The following is a 13337-nucleotide window of genomic DNA, read 5'->3' on the forward strand; positions in this document are numbered from 1 at the left end:
ATTATCGGCATCCTCGCGAGTCGAGCCGAGGATCTAGAACTTGTATCGTAATCGTGACTCATTTGCATAGTTACACATCCGCTTATCTATTATTAATGCGTTCTACGTTGAACGTTCGCGATAATGCGTGTTTTCCTTGATCCCGGTCTTCTTCTCCTTCTGTTATTAATTGATCGATCATCCATCTCTCCTCTCGCCGCGATAACATCGGCAAGAATACCGGTAGTATTTCAATGGATAAGTGTTTCGTGATATACTCGTGATACACGTTCCTTCCGAATACGTGTATATTCTTCGTTATAAATAAAAATCGTTATACGTTCATCGCACGTAGAACGTTGCGGCCGATCGAGAAATAAAATAAAATCGTTACGAATTGTTACGAGTAGATGCTCGATCTCGATCGAACACGTTTCACTCAATCATCTCTTCGTTTCTGGCCTCCGCCTCGTCTCGATGTCGCGTCCCCTTTCTACGTAAACTTATCCCACGTGCTCTTTCTTTACCGATTCTCGCAATTCCACGTGGAATCCCCCATTAGATCGAAGAAACTTCGAGCTGCTCGTTCGTTAGCTCGACGAACGCTATTACTTCCGAAAGAAAACAAACGATTTGTTCTCGGTAAAACGGGCACGTATAAACAATGACATTTCTTTCGTAGATTTTTTTCCCGGAACAGTGTCCTTTCTTTGGTGGCTTCACTAGCTAGACGTCACTAGTTTTCACCACCACTTAACAGATCGCGCGTTAATTGCATCATCTCATATCGGTAGGATATAAAATATAAGTTGTCTTTTCAATTTTTTATTCCGTTATCGCCAATATGAAAAGAACATGAGAAGAAAAGTGAATCGTTGCGTGTAAATTTTTCCAAAATATAATTTGAAATTTTTCGTACGTGACGTTGCGCACATAGGAAATTATTCCATCCTAGTTTTATCATCGGATCGGCGCATATAGGCACGTGGTTGTAGGATAGATCGATAGCGGAGAAAGGATTCCTACGTGACCGGCGCGATTTCTATTGGAAGACTCAGTTTGGAAATCACGTCACTTCGTAGTAGGGGCGATCAACTTGTTTGTAGGTTACGATGCCACGCGACTATCCCCGCGATCATCTATCATAAGAGGATCATAAAGATCTCGAGCAAAAATTCGTTGAACTCGACAGTGGCGTGGATAAAAATAGAACTAGGAAATCGATCCAGGAAAGTGGAAGGGAGAAATTACGAATCAAGGTCGTTCTCTCTTCCCTTCGAGGCGTCTTCTCTTTCTCTTACTTTCGCTACTTGGTTCGGTTTATGGTGCGAAGTGGCTAACGGGATGACGTAGCGATTTTCGCAACGATTACGACCGATGCTCGCCGATGCTTGCGAAAGTATTTCGCGCCTACGAAAGCACGCGTCTACGCCGTCTACGTCACCTTAATTTTCGGGGTCAAGTGCAGAAGAATGCCGTTCGAGGAATACTACGTGTGCGTGTCCCGCGATGAAATTGAAATGCTCCGTTATGTGACGCAGAGCGTCTCTGCACCACGCAAAAATAAATAAATAAATATTCACGAATCGAGTATTAAATAAAGGAAAAGATTAGATCTGTTTCCATCGATCATTTCGAATAACTCGTTACAATGTTCCCTCGTTGTCTCGCAATTTACGTATCGAAAAAACGCTTATCAAACGATCGTGAAGGGATTAAGAAGTAAGAACACGATTCGACGAGGCTTAAGGCTTTGAACAAGTTCGATTCCCTTCATTGTTAATTTCATCGGAGGAGGAGGAGGACGAGGATGGGGAAACACGCGTGCCAAATTGAAAATGTGATTGACACCTTTTCCTGGAAATGTGAATTATACCATCATCAATTCGATCGCATACGGTACGCCTCGATAACGCTCGGCATTCGGACTCGTTTCGAATCCGTTTCAAACCGTTTGTGTAACTGAAATTCTCACGTGGACCACGATAACTTTCTCGATGATTTTGCAAGAATGCAACGCGGGATACGTGACCGTCGCCGCTTCTTTCTTTCTTCAGAAAATTTTCGATCGCGCGGATCTCTTTTGTTATCGTTGAGAAAACCGCGCGGTATCGTAAGGAAGCGGGTAAATTATTATTTCGATTCGAACGGTAAATAGGAAATTACTAGTACTAGGGAGGAAGAAGCTGGAGGAATTGCGGAGCTTTTTGGAGAAATAAAGATCTGAATTCGTAATGGTCGGCACCCGTTTATCCATGCCCCGTTCAGAAATCTGATTAACATCTTCCATGATTAATTAATAAAGGGGTTCGCCACATGACACATTCTGTAAGGAGTCGCATTTTAATTCGGATAGTACTGTGTACGTGATCGTCCTCACGAAACGTGTTTTTAGTAGGTTTTGCAGATCTTGCACGGCCCTATTCGTATTATTATTTTATTATTATTATTTTTTTCAACACATAGCTTTGCACGACGCGACGTAAGTAGCTTAAAAAATATTTACCCGGCGTCCTTCGATACACCTTGCTCGGATATTTCAAATAATATGCTGGACAGTTGGTACATTGTTGGACGAATCGAATAGTAGAAATGCATAATCGATGCGAACATCGCATTTACAAAACAAATGATCGGCTAATATCTCGAATATCTTGAATTTTCATTATTTGCTTCTGTTTTAAGTGCGTTGGATTAACGGCGAAATGAAAAAAGAAGAAGAAGAAGAAAAAAAGAAGAGAAAAATGTAGACACGTTGACATACTGTTTTCAAACACTTGTGAAACTCCGATGATAAATTTTCATGAATTTTAGCCATTAGCCTTTCAACGTCTTAACGCAAATTCTTCCCGTCTGTTTTGTTAAAAAAACTCTTACAAAGCGTAATTGAAAAACTGACCTTACTTCGACATCCTCGTCAAACGAGTTATACCGTCTTCCGTCTTCCGTCCGTGAGATCAACGCAATCACTCGATCAAAGATATCAAAACAAACCTGAAGCCACGATCACAATTTAAAACTAAAATTAGTAACTACGTAAGTACGTATTTTACAAATCTGTCATCGTCGCTCGTCGAAGAAATTAGTTAGTCGAGTGCGTCACGCGTCTCCATCCAGTTCGCCGCATTATTCGCGTCCCCAAGATTTTGCTTCCGGTTCGAACGTGTCGCGTTGAGGTTAAACGATGATTAGTCAACGTTTACGCATCTTTTTGCGGCGGTGAACTACAAAAAAAAAAAAAAAGAAAAAAAAAAAGAGCAGGCAGGCAAAGCATGGAATTACGGTGTTAGAGACCGATCGATGAGTCAACGCGGGATTATTGTTTCGCGGGAAATATTTCGTGTTTTCCGACGAAAGTTAAAAGCGTGACGAGTTCGTCTCGGTGATATTTGCACGATACGTGGTTATTTACGCGAATCGGCCTAATTTCGCGTCAACTTGTCAAGTCGCACTAGTCGCGCGCGTCATCGTTTAATGGTCATCGTCGTTGGTCGATCGATTCGATGGAAACGAGAGAGAATAGTCGGAAATCGCCGACCATCCATCAGGCTGTTGAACGAAACGTTGCGTCGATTATGGCCGATCGTTTTGTTAAATAATATTGAAAAATGATGCGTGAAGGGAAAACATATTCATGTTTATTTTTGCGTCGCGGACGGCTTTTCTAAATATAGTAACTGACTTGTTCGTTAACAAACAGCGAACGTCATTGCATTTACCATCTTTCGGTATTTTTTTTTTTTTTTTTTTTTTTAACGTTTATACTCTTATACACCGTTTATACACCGTTTCTTTCTTCTTCTTTTTTTTTTTTTTTCTTTTCAAAATTGCCAAAAAACATTGCCAAAGCAAATAGAATACGTGTTGAAGCGACACGGAATGGACGCGAATAATTCGCGCTCCTCGATCATAAAAATTTTCAACAACCGATTTTTATCTCTTCCTTTACCAAATATAACGCGTTACAAATCTACCACTATCTCGAATGAACCAAAATAAATCGTTACTCCTCCTCTTCGATTTCACGAAGAACGCGCACGTAGATACGTAATAATTTTCCAGGATGATTTTTCTCCCGAATGGCAATTATATTTTACGTTTGCTCTTTGGAGAAGGAAGAAAAGAAAACATATGGTGGATCGATTGTAATATAGCGATGATCCTATCCATCGTATAAGGAGAAACTAATTCGGCGACACGAATTAGCGTTGTCGAGGTTCGTTGGACCCTGGCTCGAGGTTGAGAGAAAAGCTTTGTGGTCGGACCGGTCGGAGGTTTCGCGCTCGGTATTACGCGAGCGAATTCGAGGCGCGTAGCGGCGCGTCGGGCAGAAAAACGACGTTTAACCGGGCGAAGTGGAAAAGGCGGGAGCAATTTTTCGAAAGAGGCAATTATCGATTCGTGTGGTCCCCGCGATCGCTGGCGTTGCAAGAAGCGGATAGAGACATCGGCCACATTCCAAGGGTACGAAAGGCACGCCGAGAACCCAATAGGGACCTCCACGTTTTCTCTCCTTCTTTATCTCCCTCCTTTCTCTGTGACCGTCTTTGCCGTGTCCGTTTTGCCCTTTCCGCTTAACATTTCGGCCGCACAAGGACCACCCAGAACCACTCTCGTTGCCTGGCGCAATATTCAATACCCGAGGTATACAGCATCAAGAAGAAACGGATAGCGGGTCAATCGCGAAGCTGTTCCCGAACCGTTTCTTTCCTTCGAGCCAAGCTGGAAATTTCCCACCATTCCTGCATTTTTTTTCTCCTTCCGTTTAATCTTTCCCGATTCTCGAAAATAGTACGCCACAGGTGACCTCTCGTTAGCAAATTATCCATCATCGCGTTCTTTATGGGAATCAAAACAGATTTCACGCGTCAAAAATGTCGATGTTCTTTTCTTTTCTTTTTTTTTTTTTTTTCGTCGCATTTAAGGATTCGCATTAAAATCGTTTAATTGATCGAGTCGTTCTTGAATCGAGCGAACCGCGATGCGTCGCGAAGAATTTGTAATCTCGAATTTTCTTTCTTTCTTTCTTTTTTTCCCTTCTCCTCTCGTGGACAAAGAGGCACAGCTGGGATCGCTCGATTCATTCGTCCGTTGTTTTTCTAATTTTATCCCGACTTCGTTGCGGACAAAAGGTAGCGCGGTTCAAGGTGTGGCAGGTTTGAAAAGAAATAAAATCGCTTACCGGTGCGATGGAAAGAGGTCAGCATCGAGGCAGCGATGATTTAAGAATTTTCTGGGCCGTGAAATCAGCGTGTTCATTTATCGGCGAGCGTGTTCGTGCGAGCGAATGTTTTTTTTTTTTCCGCCGCACCGAGAAATTACTCGCCATAGGGATGGCGTGAAACGTCTCGAGATGTTAATTCACATTTATCGAAAGGATCGATAATTTTTTTTTTTTTTTTTTTTTTTACAAACACAGCGTGCGGAATCGGATGGATAAGTGAATCGAGCGAGGCTAGGTTCGCGCACACATATCAACGCGGAAACGCGAGGACGCCGAAAGAAGGTAAACAAAAGAACAGCAGTGACAGTTCGTTCTCGTCCGTGAATGAGTAGAATCGTATCGTTTCATCCGTTCCATCTTTCTCCTATTTTTTTCTCCCCTATTCCTCTTAACGCGCGCACACACATACACTCTCTCTCTCTCTCTCTCTCTCTCGAGACCATCATCGAATATCATTCCCCGTCGAATCGTTCGAGATTTCGGGACACTTACGGGCAACGTTCCATGGCAGATCGCAACGTTGATCGGCGAGCCTCACCACTTCACATTTTACGATATTTTCACGTCCCGATCGAGCATTTCACCTGTTATATACGTTGGAACGGTGTCGGCCGCGTTTATCATCCGATCGTCGTTTCCACGATCTCGTGTTTTCGCGATAATTACATCGCATGCTTTCGCCTTCGTATTCTTAACGCCGGGCCGAACGATAAATCCGCGTTAAATCTCAATGATTACTGGATACGTACACCGGTTATGAACCTGTCAAGAATTCGTTGTCGTGTTGACGTTTGCGATCGGAGATTAAGACACGTTTATTACGCGTTGTTCACACGGGTGAATTTTCATTCAACGCACGTTTCACATCTTCTAAATATTTACATTAAACGCTTTATTACGAGATTGTTACGAGAGAATTTTTCAAATCTCCCTCGTCGACGGCAGATAAATAACGAAACGTGAATTCTGGTAGAATCGCTTACGGAATCGATAAATAAAGACTCGTGGAAGGATTTTTCGTCGAGTATCTTTTTCGATGGAACGAGGGTGTATGTGAATGATCGAGGTTAATTTTAGGTGGTGCTAAAAACCGGAAACGCATCCTCGAACGATCAAGATTTATCACACGGTTGCAGCTGCGATCCATTCGTTCGCGTTTTAAAATTAATATACAATCGTTCGATACGCGTTTTTTCGAAAAATTCTTCTCAATCAGCCGAAAAGAGAATCAAGAGGAAAGAAACTTTTAAACGTTCGCGGCTGTTGTCGAGAAATCTTCGATGCGATATGTCATTAAGTAATAAGGAGAAGGTTGAATCATAGGAGCGATATGCAAATGTAATCCTTATTAACCAACCTTGCCGTACTGCGAGACGTTCAACGTTATTACATCACACCGTGATCGAAGCTGTAAACGTAATCGTCCGGAGCGCTGTGGACAACAAATTCGGGCGATGCAAAATTACCAGAAAATTTCCACAACTACTGCGATAAGAAACGAAACGATCGATCGATCAACCGACGCGTATAACGCAAACCAACGCGTTCGATCGCCCCTCTATTTTCGGCTCAGAGATGTCGATTTGGACGGATGAAGCGCATCCGCGGTACGAAAACCGACACGATGCGTAATCGAATCGCGGGAATCGTGGCTACTTCCACTCGTGTCTGGCTGTCTGTTATTATTTTTAGCGCGTGACCACGAGAGCCGCGGGAAGGAAAGCGAGCGAATGGAAATCGGCGCGATAGCGTGCGTTAACTCATCTCGCGGGCTTGGCTCGTTTCTGTCGCCACGATCCAGCTACCGCACCCACAAACACCGCTCATCCATCTGGTATGCCCGCGAAATCACCCATCGCGCTCCATTTTACGCAACCGTTTTGCCTTCACTCGCGATCTAGAAAATGCACGAGGTAGATGGTGCGCGCAGGATCATCGAGAGAGATGGTCGTAAGACGCGGGAAGAAGGTGAACGTGATCTGGAAAAGCGTCTAGCGTGACACACGCGGAAACTCCTTCTTGAGTATATATATATATAGATATGAAATTGCTATATATATAGATATGAAAATGGTCGAAGACGATTTTATCCCCGATGGGTTAACGTTGGAAGCGATGGAAAAGAGACTTGGTTAGGATTTTCCAATTGTGTCACAGTGAAGTTGCGTTTTCTTCGGTAACGATAGGTGGTTTTATTGGAAGATATCGATCTCGTAAATTAGTTTTATCGATTTCTTTTATCTATATCCGCGTAGCGAAGGTTACGCAGCCTTTGAAACGTATAAACGATATACAACGAATATTCGATTAGAGTTTCTTTTTTTTCCCTCTCTCTCTCTTCTAATAATTCTAGAATTTTACGTTATGTTATTATTGCGTTGCGGTGTTATAACATTTATATAGAAAATGTGTTTAAATAACATGTGCCGCGATATCGTGTTATAACGATATCTTTGACATTCCTAAAGGTACGATAATACTCTGTTGTTACGTAGAATAATATATTAATCAACAAAGCACAGCTGGTCGGCACGAATTTCTTAGAAAGGTACAAAACTTAGAAAGACATTTGAAACGTTTGAACGAGTTGTCAGTTTCGTTTCGAACGCGACACTGTACCATTCTATGACGTGGGTATTATTTATATATTCTATTTTCTCCTAATAAAATTATCTTTACTTTTGTTTTTCCACTCGAACAAGTGTATTTACTTTTAACGATGCAAACGTTAAGTGAAATGTATTCTGTATCATTATGTGTAATAACGATTTTATTTTTTATAAAAAAAGATATTCGTATCTATCTATGATTACACTTGATTGATAAAATATCGTGTAACAATAATCCGTTTCGTCGTTTACGACTAAAAGATGCGACTATATATGAAAATATTTTATTATCGAAAAATTATTTTTAAGAAAAAATTTGCAATACGTTATTTAGATTTGTTGTTAACGTTATTTAACACCGTCGGAATATCTCCCATAATTTGTTTGTAAACTGTAGGAAATGTATCGTAAAGTCTATATCGCAAGATATGAGAATTAACATTTGGTAAAATCTTATATAACGTTTCAGAGTTTGGTTCAACTCGAAAATTTGTTCGTGCGATGATTTTTTTTTTTTTTTCTGAAAAAGTTATTAAAACACTCGCAATTTTTCAAGCTGTCTAAACTGATAGATCCTTATTTTGAAAAAATAAGTCCTTTTCGAAAAAGAAACGGATCGAGAGAGAAGATCTTGTTAACATTGATCACACGTTCGCTTCCGGGCAGTAACGTTTCTTTCCAGCAGAAATTACATTATGTATCTACGTCACTGAGGGGCTTCCACGAACTAAAATTAGCAAACTCCAAGTTGAAGAAGAATATTACAATGTTATCCTGAAGCATTGTTGCGGGAACGATATCTGCATCGTTTAGAGATACATGACTAATAATTCGAATCAAAAAGTTAGGATTAACCAGAGTTATTATTAGAATTATGTAAATGCTTCAATTCGTTTCAGAAATATTTCTATTCTTCATCATTATTTAACATATTTATCATCAGTTCGTGCATATTATTTATTTTACATATTGCAACAGTAATTATTTCATTTAGGATATCGATAAACCTTTCTCCTAGATAGACGAATACCAATTACTTTGATCTAGTGTTTTTTTTTATGGATTATTTTTAAAGTAAAGAAGTATTTTTATGTCAATCATCAAGTTACATCTTAAATTTTTCAATGTTTAGTTATTTCGATTATTATTCAAATAAATCATTTTCTTTTTTAACTTTCCAACAATATCGAACGAATGTTATTAATAGTAAAAAATTATATTATCATTATAATTTTATAATGCTTTTATAAAATACTAAATTTGATAATAAAGATATCGAGGCAAAGTGGCCTCTATTTTAAGAGTCTCGTGGATAAAAAGTTTTACTAGGATGACGAAGTTCGCCTACGCGAATTGTAGCGTCATGAATGCTACGTCATCACCAGTATCACGATTTCCTCGAATAAATCGGTTACGTTCCTGCCCTTAACCATGTACCGTTATTTGGTGGAAGCATGCAAAGTTAGTCATATAAACATAAAATTTCCAGTTCCACAGGAAACCGTGACTGGATATTATCTCGATGATTCAATTCTCGAAGAGGTGAAATTTTATATAATAAACAACAATGTTTGATTTATACAATGTAACTTTTCACTCACCTTGTTCTTAAATAATCGCTCGCCAACACCTCCCTTTCGATTCTGTAACAAAAATGGAATTATTTGTCGTTAAAGTTTTTTCGTATATAAATATTCTAAACATTATGAGATATTCCTAAATTTCGTGTAATAATTTTAATCCATTAGACATCTTTTCTCGTCCCGGAATATCCTTATCTTTCGATTTCTTTTACTACAGATTTATTATTGGAGAAAAAGAATAGTCGTTCTTCGACATTCGTACGTAATTTCGATTCGTTAGTCGTTTAAAATTCTATCAATACTTGTGAAAAATATAAGGGAAAAGAAAATTTCGTTTCGTCACGTCTCGTCACTGACCAATGGTCAAAAAAATGGCTAATGGGCCAGAGGGAGCGTGAAAACGTTCGGGACGATCGAAAAAAAAAAAAGAAAAAAGAAGAAGAAAAAGGTTGGGAAACACTGGTGTAAAAGAAATACCGTGAAATCGAGGGGCCGAGGTGCGAGATAAGATTATAAAAGATTCCCAGTGTAGACAAGACGGCACCTGTTGCGCTCGTTTCCTCGTAATCACCCTGTATTTCAGTAGAGTGTAGGCAAGCTTTTGCGCTCCGGCTGGGACAGCCGTGCGAATGGCATTCGTAAATCATGTATCGTTTGCGATTTCCTGACACCGCATACCGAGAAAACCCGTCCTTCTCGGAGCTTTCGTTTCAATATTCCTATCTATCTCGTACAAACTATTTCTTTTCGTCGTAACGATGTTTTAATTAAAAAAAGAGAAAGAGTATAAGACTTCAATTTATTACATCTATCAGAAGATTATCACGTACGAACGAATATAACATAAGATAACGTTAAATCCTGCTCTTTTATCTTTATTGATAAAAGAGCGAGCGCAAAAAAAAAAAAAAAAAAGAAAAGAAAAAGAAAAAGAAACACGATGATAAAAATACACATGGATCGATCCGATGGGAAGAGATCACGTGCAACGCAAGCTCTCGATGAACGGTCTCACGATGGCGCGTGGTTCGAGAGTGCACACAAGCCGGCTTAACACTTGTCGGAGCTTGTCTGTATGCGCGGATCATTTCCTCCGGGTGATTCATCGCGTACGCTGGCTTCGCCCTTCAGGGTCGTAATGGCGGATCTTCACTCGAGGTCGAAAGATCGCACGATATCGCGTTACCCTCTCACAGGGTGCACCTGTGCGCCTGAACCGACCACGGTGGCATCGTGCCACACATTCTCTCCTCGTCGAGATCACCCCACATCCTCCTCTCTTTTTTCCTCTCCCTCTCTCTCTCTCTCGTCTACCTCCTCCTCCATCCGTTCGGCCAGCCGTTTCTGCAGCCGATAAGATTGCCAACAAGCCCTACGCGATTGCGCTACCGTCAACAACACGTGCCCGGCCATCGTGCGTTTCATTCATGACCGCGCTCATTCACCGCAGTTGTATCGATTCAATCGGTGATATAACGTAACGGCCGGCCTGTCCGCCCGCCAGCAAGTCCATCCTTTCCAGTCGATTTTGAAAACTCGCGTAGAAATTCCACTATTATCTCCTAGCTTATTCCAAACGTCCACGATTCGTTTCGAACGTTACGAAATGTAACGTTAATACGAATGAATATATAATGGTTGGAGAGTGTTGAGAGAGAGACGAATGATATTGATTTTTTGAATTGTGTTTTTGCGTAGATAATACTTTTTCCCCCGCGATTTGTAACATAAATAAATCGAGCGGATCGATAGTTAGAATCGAAATCGTTGTTTATCGTTGGCCAGAGATGCGTCGAAACGTAAGGAGAAACCAATTTTAAACAACGATACATAGAAGATATCGGTTATAACGCTACACTCCCTCCAAAGAATATCGCCTTACGACCATCTGTTCGCCGCTCTTCGCGATAACTTTGCGATAATAAAGTTCGTACGCGACTGCGTGCCATTGATCACATCGTCGGTCGCACGCTTGTTCATTCATAAATTGTTCTGCACAGTTGTACACCGAGCTGTATACAAAGGAAAGAAGCATTGTTCGATCAGTCGCGAATTAATTTCGTTTTAACGCGAAAATTCGAAGAAGATGGCGGTCGAAGTTGGCGGAACGGTGACTCGAGAGGGGCTTCAGAGGTGTTTCATTGAGAGGCGAGGAGTAAAAATTTTTTTGGAGTTGGCGAACGAGATGGCCACGTAACGTAAAAACGGGTCCGTATACACGGTACTAGCGTTGAATCATCGCGGATCGATTCCTGGAATGTTCCATTCATCTCGGAGCAATGTCTCGGACGCGGAAACCGAAGGTCTTGCGGAATCGTCGAATCTACTCGCGGAAGAAACGCTTTTCTGGCCTCGTTCTCATCGAGAGTAGGTTGGATTCCACAGACGGTTGCGGTTTCGAGGTCGAGGTATCTTTCTCAATAAGAAGAGCCTGTTGATTTTTAGAGATAATCTGGTCTAAGACGGAAAGTGAGGGACGAGAAAATGTGAAAATTCGCAAATGTAGTTTAAATAATAATTTCGATATCGAGGCTGATTTTAAAATCTTCTTTTTTCCTCAGTATCGAGTGACTTTTCTTCTTCTTTTCTTTACTTTTCTTTATTCTTTTCATTTGCATCGACAAATAATCGTGAAGTAACTTAATTTCATTTAAAATATTATCTTCCTTACTGTTTGCCATAGATTATTTTTAATAATCATCCGTAAACATAATTATACGTAAGCTTACATCAGCTTCTTTAAATGCTAATTTTCACACTTGCAGTAGTTTTTTACGATATTTTTAAATTTCAGAAAAAGAAAAAAAAATTTAGGGGATACCCCGACGATTCACGATGACAAATATTAAAATCGTCTAACATTTATTTTAACTATTTTACTTCTTAACATTCGATACACGCAGAGACATTCGCAGACACAGGAAATTTCTCTCTCGAGATGGTTTTTATATATACATCAATTCAGCATATTTTTCGTGGGAGTTTCGAATATCGAAAGGAAAGGCATTTTGTATATATTTTGCAATTTATATACAATATCCTGTTGCCGCTCTGAATCATTGCGAGTGAATTTCGCGATCGTCCGGAATGCCCACGTGTTGTGGACCTCGATACGTGTTTAGTCATGATCGCCTCTCGTTTTGGACTATTGCGCAAGATCAGGTCCCGTTACGAATATTCCCTGCCTTGGGCAATATTTGTTCCGGTGTGACCGTTTCACGCCAATTTCTCCCATCTTGTGCAACGAGACACGTTGCTTTGATTTGAACCAACACGAGTCTATAGATAGAGACGAATCAATGCGTCATTTTTCGACACACGAGAGGACATTTTTTCGAACCTCGACTTGAAACTTGATCGAAAGAAAGGAACAAGAGGAACAAGGATGTGCATTTACAATCCTCTTGTAAAAAAAGAATTCATTTTGAAATCTAGATCATTTGCTCGATCACGTGATCGACGAATGGAACAACGGTGCTCCCCGTTTCGAATCGGTTGGTATTCGCTTTCGAAGGATCTCACCTTCGATCGAGGCTGGATCTCATCGTTGCGAAGCGTTACAACACGCTTCGATACAAACTTGCAATAATTTCTGGGTGAACAGTCATTCGGTCGAAGGTAAAATGAAGAGAGAGAAAAAAAAAAGAAAAAAATACAAGGATTTTTCCCGTTTGCCGTTGTCTACGACGCAAGAATATTTAACGACACTAGCCGCGATATTTCCCCGCTCGAAAATGTATTTACCTCGGGAATGACGCGCGCGATTGTGGCCGATTCTCGCATTCGACGACGACGACGACGACGACGACGACGACGACGACGACGACGACGACGACGACGACGACGACGACGACGACGACGACGACTACGACGACGACGACGACGAGGACGATAACGACGACGACGACGACGACGACGACGACGAGGACGACGACGACGTGT

Source organism: Apis florea, unplaced genomic scaffold (genome assembly GCF_048593485.1).
Source record: "Apis florea isolate Af1SG1 unplaced genomic scaffold, ASM4859348v1 contig_3367_pilon, whole genome shotgun sequence".
Taxonomy (NCBI): Eukaryota; Metazoa; Arthropoda; class Insecta; order Hymenoptera; family Apidae; genus Apis; species Apis florea.